Raw genomic sequence first — 9,860 nt, forward strand, 5'->3', positions numbered from 1 at the left:
CATATTTGTCATGCATGTGTTACATAGGTGACAAATAGATGGAGGATCTTATGGCAGCTAAAAAGACTTATGGCAGCCTCAATAAGCTAATGGAGCTATCATTTATTTTCTTCCTGCTACCGGTAGCTGCTCTACAATAGCAGAAGGTCTCTCAGCAGCTGAGGCGGCTCTTGCCCCCTCTGCCAGGCTCAGTAAGGTTAATACTTAGAGATTCTAAGTCATAGGTAGGCAAACTAAGGCCCAGGGGCTGGATCCAGCCCAATCACCTTCTAATCCAGCCCGCGGATTGTCCAGGAATCAGTGTGTTTCTACATGAGCAGAATGTGTGCTTTTATTTAAAATGCATCTCTGGGTTATTTGTGGGGCAAATGAATTCATTCATTCTCCCCCCCCCTCAAAATATAGTCTGGGCCCCCACAAGGTCTTAGGGACAGTGGACCGGCCCTCTGCTGAAAAAGTTTGCTTCCCCCTGTTCTAAGTGATGAGAGTACAGCAGGCAAAACCTCCTCTTTAACGAACAGGTGCGCTGATGTAATGCCTGTATGTACAAGTAGAGGGACAGAGGCAACACTGATGCTGTTGGGTGCTAGTTGGGTCCCCTTGCATAGATGTGTTTGCATGCACACATAATTGTGCTAATGCAGTTGATTGAAAAAAAAATCAAAAAAAAATCAGGGCTATATACGTCTTGCTGAAGATTTTGACAGTCAAAACCATTTTTTTAAAAAAAGGAAAATAAAAACATAACATACTGCATGTGTGCACATGGAGGATATAACCCTATAGATATTTTTTAAAAATCATAAACTTAAATAACCATAAGCTATTTTTCTGCACAGTCTTTAAAAAGTAAGAGACTAGGTGCTCTGACATTTGCAAAATGCATGTCTTGGGTGCTCTCCTTCTCTTGATTTACTATTTTAACCCTTCTTGTGGGTTGTTCCTCAAGCTATAGTTTGCATAGTACTTCAGGGGGAAGAGGACATGTCAGCTATACATAATAACATCAAGATGCAGTCAAATGGCCATCCTTGTAGGAAGTAATGTTAAATTGAAGTCTATTGCAACAGTTCAATAGCACACCAATAAAAGAAATAGATCCTCACAGAAAGGATCAACATGCAAAACAAAATGTACCAGTATTATTGTTTCAACACAAGTGAGAACAAGCACTTCTGGCAAATAACACTGCCTTAACACCTGGCAACGTGTGCAGATATAACAAGACCTGAATTACAAGTTTGTAAAAAAAGAGAGGCCAGGATAGTTACTTAATTAGGAACCCTACCCCATTTCCTCATTTCACTTTTCAAAATCACTTTATTCTTAAAGCACATTGAAGTTCAGCCTGCTGGCTCTTTTTAAATATATATATATATCTATATATATTAAAAAATTTCAGGCAAACCACACTCTGGTGACCAGAGGAAAAAGTAGTAATCCTCCACAATTCAGGACAGGAGTAGCTCATGTCTAATCCACAGTCAAGCTACAGAATGTTGTTGATCTTATGTGGGAATAGGGATGGGATCAAAATATATGGGTGGGGGGGAATATTCTCTAGAGCAGGGGCATCCAACTCCCAATAGGCTGCAATCTACTCACAGTATAAAAAACTGGCATTGATCTACCCATTGTCGTTGAATGGACCAAAGTTGTTGAGCTTTCTTTAGGAAGACAAAGATGTTGAGCTTTTGTTGTTGTTGTTTTTCCCCTTCTTGGGGGGGATCACTGAGGGGGCCCAAAGATCTACCAGGATCTACCAGGAACACCCCACAATCTACCAGTAGATCACAATCTACGTGTTGGACATGCCTGCTCTAGAACAAAGGCCTTGGACACCAGGTATTATCTTCAAGCCTTAAATAGGGCAGATCCATATGAACCAACGAGAAAATGGCATTTTAGACAAACACTCAAAGCACCAGACAGGGTAGACTAGGGAGTTCCTGAACGCTACTGGCATTTTGTTGCTCACAATGTAACCACTCCAGTATAGCAGAGATGGGGAACCTTTTGGAATCCAGTCCCCAGGCAGCATTGCTAAGGATCAAGGATGCTGGAAGATCTAATGCAGCAACATCTTGAGGACATGTTCCTGATCATTGCATTATACCATGCAAGACATAGAAATAGAGCTTATGTCAGCAAGTGGACTCAAAATCATTAATTCCCCATCACTCCACCAGTCTGGTCACTTTTTTTAAAAGCTTGCTGACTGCTTTATACAATTCCCATGTGATCTCTTGAACTTTTAAAAGGCTTCACAGAGCTGAATTTTATATTCAACATTACATTCCTCATTGAGTTTTACTTTATTTCAGGTTTTAGGGTTTAGGTTGTGGTGGTTGTCCAGTCATTATATGTCTACTTTATTTATTAAAAAAAAGTCCTTAACAGCCTGTCCTGGACAATAGCTGCCAGTTTCCATTTCACTGCAGACTTGCAGCACATAAATTAGAAAAAGGAGCACATTGTTCCAAAACATCTTCCTTGATCTTGTTAACTGAATTATTTATTCCACATCCATATGTGGAAGTCATCATCATACATATACCACACCATCTTACCCCTTTTTATTTTCCCATCAGACTCTACAAACAGTGATGTTGCATTATTTTATGATGGCAAGAAGAGGAGACTGCACAAAAGACAAAAATGCTCATCCACTGCTACCAATAAAACCGCAAACAGAGAAAACAATGAAACCAGCTTATTTGCCTAGCATATAAACGAAATATGAATGTGCAAAGCCTAGCAGTTTTCATTCCAGTAGCAATTTGCGGGTGTCAAGGATGATTCCCAAGATACCAGCAATTCAGAATAGGCGTCGGAAACAAGGTGCTCCAAGGTACTGAAGAACAACATAACTTCCTTGGCATCCCCACCCCAAATTTCTGGGTCACTTTATAACATTTTTAGAAACACCACTTTGTATCTGCCTTGAATAGTCCTATTAAAAAAAAAACTTAGGTAGGCCAGGATTCAAAGAGCTGCTTGGGTCATACAAGAGAGTTTCTGCAGTCAGAAGAATGTTCTACTCTTTCTTTTTTGCCTTTGAACTCTGCATCATAATAAAACAAGCTGGTTGTTATAATTCCCTTCAGTTTCAAAAGCAATATGCCATATGGCATGGGGGCACTGCTTTCTTAAAAATAAAATAAAAGGTACAAGCAGCCCTATACATTTATACCCACCAGCAGCTGTCCAAAGGTCTCCAGCTCCCTTAAATGATGCTAGCCATTTTTCCTTGTTGCCTCTTATTCTTGGAATGCAACTACTATTCTTTTTTTAAATATTTTTTTATATTTAATATAAGAACAACATACAATCAAATACTTTTATTGATTTCCTGTTCAGACCCTCCTCAAAACTCAGATCTTCCAGGGAGCTTTCAGATTACCACCCTAGTTCTGGTGCCTTATTTCAGTTAAACCAGAATACATTCAATTTACATATTCACATAGCAACTGCAAATAAACTGTTATAATAAACTATTTTACCTAGTTCAAAACAGGATTGCTCTTGAATCAGAACTATCTGGAAGGGATTGACTGGGTAGGTTCATGTGGTCATTGATTCTTCTTTGTGTGAAGGTGCCGGGAGCTGTAGCATAAAGGTAAAGGGACCCCTGACCATTAGGTCCAGTCATGACCGACTCTGGGGTTGCGCGCTCATCTCGCATTATTGGCCGAGGGAGCCGGCGTATAGCTTCCAGGTCATGTGGCCAGCATGACAAAGCCGCTTCTGGCAAACCAGAGCAGCACATGGAAACGCCGTTTACCTTCCCGCTGTAGTGGTTCCTATTTATCTACTTGCATTTTGACATGCTTTCGAACTGCTAGGTTGGCAGGAGCTGGGACCAAGCAACGGGAGCTCACCCCGTCACAGGGATTCGAACCGCCGACCTTGTGGTCAGCAAGCCCTAGGCTCAGTGGTTTAACCACAGCGCCACCTGGGTCCCAGGTGTTCCTTAAGAAGCCCTATTTGGATTCATGAGACTAACAACTACCACCTTGTCACTGATATCCCCCTTTTAGGGACAAGGTACCTAAGAAGATGGTGGCCTGTTTCATCCATGTTCAGACCTGGCTGGAACTGAAACATCCCTTGGTCCTCTGATGGTGTATGGAGGGGGGGGCGCAAAACATGCTGATTCTCCTGGATCTCTCCATGGTTTTTGATGCTATCAATCATGGTATCTTCTTGGATTGATTCTGTGTAATGGGAGTTGGAGACATGGTGATATGACATAATTCCTACTTCATGAGTCATTTTTAGAAAGTAACATTGGGGGACTTCTGCTTGGGCCCCAACAACTGTGCTGTGAAGCTCTGAAAGGTTTCATTGTGATTCCCATGCTCTTCAACATGTGGATGAAACTGCTAATTGAGGTCATCAGAGGATTTGGAGTGAGCTGTCATCAGTGTTAGTTACTGGTAGGTAGCCGTGTTGGTCTGACGTAGTCAAAACAAAAAATAAAAAAATTCCTTCCAGTAGCACCTTATAGACCAACTAAGTTTGTCATAGGTATGAGCTTTCGTGTGCATGCACACTTCTGTCATCAGTGTATCATTGAAACACAGGTCTGTTTGTCATCCGAGTCATGTGAGGTTACGTAGGTGCTGGACTGGTGCCTGGGTTTGGTAATGGGCTCGATAAACCAAGGCTGAATCCTGACAAGATGGATGCACTACAGATAGATGGTTCCCATGTTCAGGAAGTGAGTATGCAGTCTGTTCTGGATGAGGCTGCATTCCCCTTGAAGAAACAGTCTTTGGGGAGTCCTGGATCCAGCATTGTCACTTGAAGGCCAGCTAACCTTGGTGACATGGAGGTGAAGATACACTGAAACATTTTGTTGCAGGTTCCCTCTAATTACTCATGTGGTTGAGCACGTATCAATATGGAAGTGAAATGGGGCAGCCAAAAAGAAGGTAATGACTTCTACATACTGGGGAGATATTCTAGGTACGCATAAATACACACTAATTAAAATAAAATGGCATTTTCCTTTAAATTCCAAAACTGCCTATCAGGAACCTGCAAGAGTATGTGATGTCAATGACAGCTGGGCCTGCACGGAAACCAGATATCAGGCACGCTACATGAGGGAGAGTCATATCTCAGTGGCAGAACATGTTACTTATTTGCAAAAGGTACCTCAGGGTCTCTAGGTGGGGCTGGGAGAAAACCCTACCTGAAACCCTGGAAAGCCATCTCTAGTCAGCATGGACAGTACTGAAACATATGTTTTAGACTACAGTTTCCATCAGTCCCAGACAGAACAGCCAATGATGCTAGGGGCGTTCCACCCAAGAGGCAAGATGAGGCAACTGCCTCAGGTGGAAGGATCCACATGGGCATCAGATCCTTGCTTGTTCTTGACATAGATCTTAACTCACCCCCTTCTCGTGCCAATTTGTGGTTCGCCTCTGGTGTCAAAATGCCTCAAGTGAGCCCTGAATGATGGGAATTGTAGTCCAAAACATCAATAATTGGACTACAATTGGGGAAGGCTAATCTAATCTAATAGGTTCATTGCAGAGGTCAGATCTGATTGTGCACTTTGCTACTCACATAATAGTTCTGACCATTAGTTGCATATATATATATACATTTAGGGTTTGACAGAGAAACTGCTCCAGCTGGGTTGGCATTCACACAGACCTCCTTGCGATAAAATACCACCAGAGCTTTGAGAAGTGTCACAATGAAAAATAAGTTTCATTCATATTAAACAGTTTTGGAGTGACATCCAAGATGAATTAAAAAGATGCTTAAATATCATGTAACAAAAAAAAAAGAGGTGTTCCTCTTGGGAATTATATCGACTGGCATTACTGTTGCTAGGAAAAAAGTTTTCTTATATGCAACTGCTACGGCTAGAATGATTATAGCAAAAAATTGGAAGGGAGAAAAAACTCCCCCAATAAGAGAATGGCAAATAAGATTTTGTGAATACATAGAATCAGCAAGACTTCCAGAAGTAGTGAGAGGCCAAGCAGATAAAAAACTGATAGAGGAGTGGACTTGCGTGAAGGAATACATGAAAAAGCATTGTTCTGGTATAAATATATCAATATGCAATGAATGAAATTTATAGAGTAAAAAATTAAGAAGAAATGGATATAAGATGAGGTAAAAGTAAAGGTAAAGGGACCCCTGACCATTAGGTCCAGTCGTGACCGACTCTGGGGTAGCGCGCTCATCTCGCATTATTGCCCGAGGGAGCCGGTGTATAGCTTCCAGGTCATGTGGCCAGCATGACAAAGCCACTTCTGGTGAACCAGAGCAGCACACGGAAACGCCATTTACCTTCCCGCTGTAGCGGTTCCTATTTATCTACTTGCATTTTGGCGTGCTTTCAAACTGCTAGGTTGGCAGGAGCTGGGACCGAGCAACGGGAGCTCACCCCGTCACAGGGATTCGAACCGCTGACCTTCTGATCAGCAAGCCCTAGGCTCTGTGGTTTAACCCACAGCGCCACCTGGGTCCCCTATAAGATGAGGTAGTCAAGAATAATATTGATAACACAGCGAAAAGAATAAAAGAAACAAAGGAAGCCACACATAGGTGGAGGAAAGTCAAGATTTATGTTTTTATGTTTAGTTTTTTATGTAATTTAAATTGATATTTCTTTGGGTTAATGTATGTTTAATTGTTTTCTTTCAGAGGAATTAAGGAGTTGTATGTATATATGTATAATAAGTTTGTTTTGTGTTTGTGAGTATTGTATTTATCAATAAAAGTTAATAAAAAAGAAAGAAAAATAAAAAAGTTTCATTTAGTAAAATAGATCAGCTACATGATGATATAAAAGAAAAAGCAACAATGGTTGCCCACCCACCACCTTGTTTAATAAAAAGTATGGCTGACGATATTTTGGCACACGAAACAAAATGCATTTTTCTGTTTCAGCAACAAATCTGATATATTTTTTAATGCAACTACAAAAATATTTCTGATGTTAGGCATTCATGAAGGTGCATTCGCCCATAGCACACCCCTCTTATTCAAATAGTCTTAAATTCAAAATATTCTACCTAAAAGCAGCTGATATTTTATGCACAAACCTCACACCCCTGATTCACTTGTAAAATATATATCTCCTAAACAAGAAGCTATGGGATTCCTAGTTTAGGTTTCCTTTGGTTCCACTGTTGACTAATTAACCTTTTGCTTTTCCATTTATGATTACAGTATATCTTTCTCTGCATTTCAGCACGTAAAAGGGCTACGCAGCGGATACAAGCAGCTAAAACACTTGAAACTTCGAGGAGCAACTTTTAACGAATTATGAAGATTATCAATGTCACCCAGACCAGCTTTCTGACATCTCATAAGCGCAAAACAAGGCGAAATCACTACAGTACTACAAGACGAACAAATGACAAGAGCAAGGAAGGCTTGCTGAGCCGGGTTTAGAGATCACCCACCCACTTATTTGGCGACACTATCGCTGCTGCTGCCGCCCTACCCCCTTGGCTCTAATATTAGCTCAGCACCTTATTCCTAGTTGTCATCTCCTTAGCCACTGATCAGTTCCACACCTTTCAGCAAAAGGTTTCTGACCTCTGGAAAGCAGAAAAGGCACCTGCATTTAATCCAAGATGTTCTCTCCAAGACTTAGTTCAACTCCCTTCCACAACCCACCCCTCGCCCTGGGAAAGTTGCATTCAATTGTAATTCCATTAAAAAAAACACCAAGTGAGAGCTGTTGGCTCCGGATTTTGAGCGTTGCGGTATGTCCAAAAGGGAGTTTTGTTTCAGAATAGAAGAGGGCCCTCGTTGGAAATGGATTTACTAGCCTGTTCCAGCGGTGCCACACAAGCAACAGCCTACTTCTTCAGGGCTGTTAATGCACAACTAGCCCGACCAACTCAGAAGCTGCAAAGGGACCCACAGGGAAGCCCCCCTCCCCAGAATGTTCTTCCAAATAAAAACCGTTTCTAGTCTAGACAAGAATGTGAGCCAACTGTTGCTCTTCGGACGTCAAGGGAAACTAAAGCCCTGCGACTGGCGGGTGTGGGGAGAGAGAGAGAGAGAGAAGAACGACAGAGAAAGTCAACCGTCTGAGGAGACATGAAACAGATCGCGCTGACTGGTGGAGAGAAGGGGGGAGGGGGGAGAAAAAGCAATTTTCACTGCCAAAAAAAAAAAAGCCATGGGGAACGGGGGGGGTGTTGCTAGCCCTCCCTCTCTCCTGTTACAGGAAGACCGAGTTAAGGACAAAATACAAGTCAAGTTGGACAAGGTCAAGCCAAAGGGAACCTCTGGTTTGTAGAGGGAGAGAGCTCTCCCTCGCGACCGTCCCCCCTGGGGCTCCCTCGCCTCACTGCGCGCCAAAACGCCCGCCTCTCAGGCCGACCTTGGTGCCAAAATAAAACCAAACACTCTCTCTCGTGCCCCCAAAGGCAGCTTCCCGTACCTGAGAGCCCCCTGCGCGCTTCGCTCTGCGTCTCCAGATAATCCCAGCGGCTGGGTGGGCGTGAGGGAAGCTGGAAAGCTGCTCTGCTGCTGCTGCTGCTGCTACCGTCTGCTGGTGGTGCTGCTGTTGCCGCCGCCGCCGCTTCAGCAGCGCCGGGCTCTGCAAGTTTCCATAAAAGTCCCGGTGCGCAGCCCGCTCCCGCATTCCAAGCGAGCCCCGGCCCGGCTGCAGCTGTCCCGACGCAGCACACGCGCGCCCTGGCCGCCCCCTCCTCCTCCTCCTCTCTCAGCGCCCTGGCCGCGCCGCCTGGGCCCCTCTCTCTGGCCCAGCCGGGTTATTTTAGGCTGGAAGCGCCGTGAAGCTATAAATACACCCAGGGACTCGGGGAAACTGGAGAATTTCCCGGCCGTCCTGGAGGGGTGGGGGGCTCTGGCGAAATGAAAAGCGGGGGTAATGGAGACGACGAGGGGAAGAGAGACCAGGCTATCATTTTGAGCCGGCATCCCTGCCAGCGCTCATTCTGCGCTGCAAAAGTGTCCTTGACCAGGTGCGGAGTGCATTTCCTCCAAGGACTGGTTGCTCCGGAATAAAATATTGGGAGGGGGCAGGTAAGCCCCAACCCGCACATTCGATCACATGACAGGCTCTCTCTCTCTCTCTGAATGGCAATGCCCATCAATTTTTTTTTATTTTTATTTTTTTTTTGGGGGGGAGGTCCTCTGCTGAGGTCCAACGGGGAAACCTCGTTCCTCGTTCATTCTTCAAAAACACAGACCCAATTAACCCTCAGCTTCCACAATGCCTTATATACTAGACTCCGTAGGGTCACCACCATCCTTCAACGAAGATGTCCACGTAAACAGGCACCCCCCCCAAAAAAAATATCAGTGTGTCATTCAAAACAGATCCGTTAGATCTAAAAGGCACTCATGCAGTCATTACTTAGCAGTTAGAAAAATACTTACTATCAAGACTTGAAAATGTATTTCACCCCTTCTCCCTTCACGCATACAAGTATTTCTGGTCCAGTTGATGGCAGTACTTTAGGGCAGTGGATCAACTCCTGACAAGCTTCACTTTTGTATATTAGAAAAAACTGTTCTGACTCCGAGATCCTGGTGGCTTTTTTATAGCTCTAAACTGACTGAGAGCAAGTAACTAATAATAGTAACTTACCAGATAATTGTAGCAGCCTGAAGTCCACTCAGTACCCTATCTATATGGGTGATATCCAGCATTACTCATACTCCGAGTAGACCCACTGAAATAAATGTGTGTTTCTTTTCAATGGGTCTGTTCCAATTATGACTATAGTATTTGTGTGTTGTGAATATTTTGCTAGTGTTCATAATATAGGATCAGCCTACTATAAACACCAGCATTTTATTTTTTTGTTAAATTTGAATGCCATGCTACATCTGAAGATCGC

At 43.4% G+C, this 9,860-nt stretch overlaps 1 protein-coding gene across 33 annotated transcripts in view; it reads right to left on the reverse strand.

The window, feature by feature from the left end:
* NEXN (nexilin F-actin binding protein) overlaps window positions 1–9,534 on the reverse strand; it is a 29,565-nt gene extending 20,031 nt beyond the window's left edge. For 12 of the 33 annotated variants that reach the window (XM_088673198.1, XM_088673195.1, XM_088673202.1 and 9 more), the window contains exon 1: window positions 9,397–9,534. The gene's annotated coding sequence lies outside the window, so the exon portion shown is untranslated. Of the gene's footprint in view, window positions 1–7,508; window positions 8,338–8,431 lie in introns of those variants that run through there. The other 21 variants (XM_088673182.1, XM_035122321.3, XM_088673192.1 and 18 more) reach the window with 9 other exon arrangements.
* Window positions 9,535–9,860: the final 326 nt, after the last annotated feature.

This window comes from Zootoca vivipara, chromosome 7, assembly GCF_965207765.1.
Source record: "Zootoca vivipara chromosome 7, rZooViv2.hap1.1, whole genome shotgun sequence".
Taxonomy (NCBI): domain Eukaryota; kingdom Metazoa; phylum Chordata; class Lepidosauria; order Squamata; family Lacertidae; genus Zootoca; species Zootoca vivipara.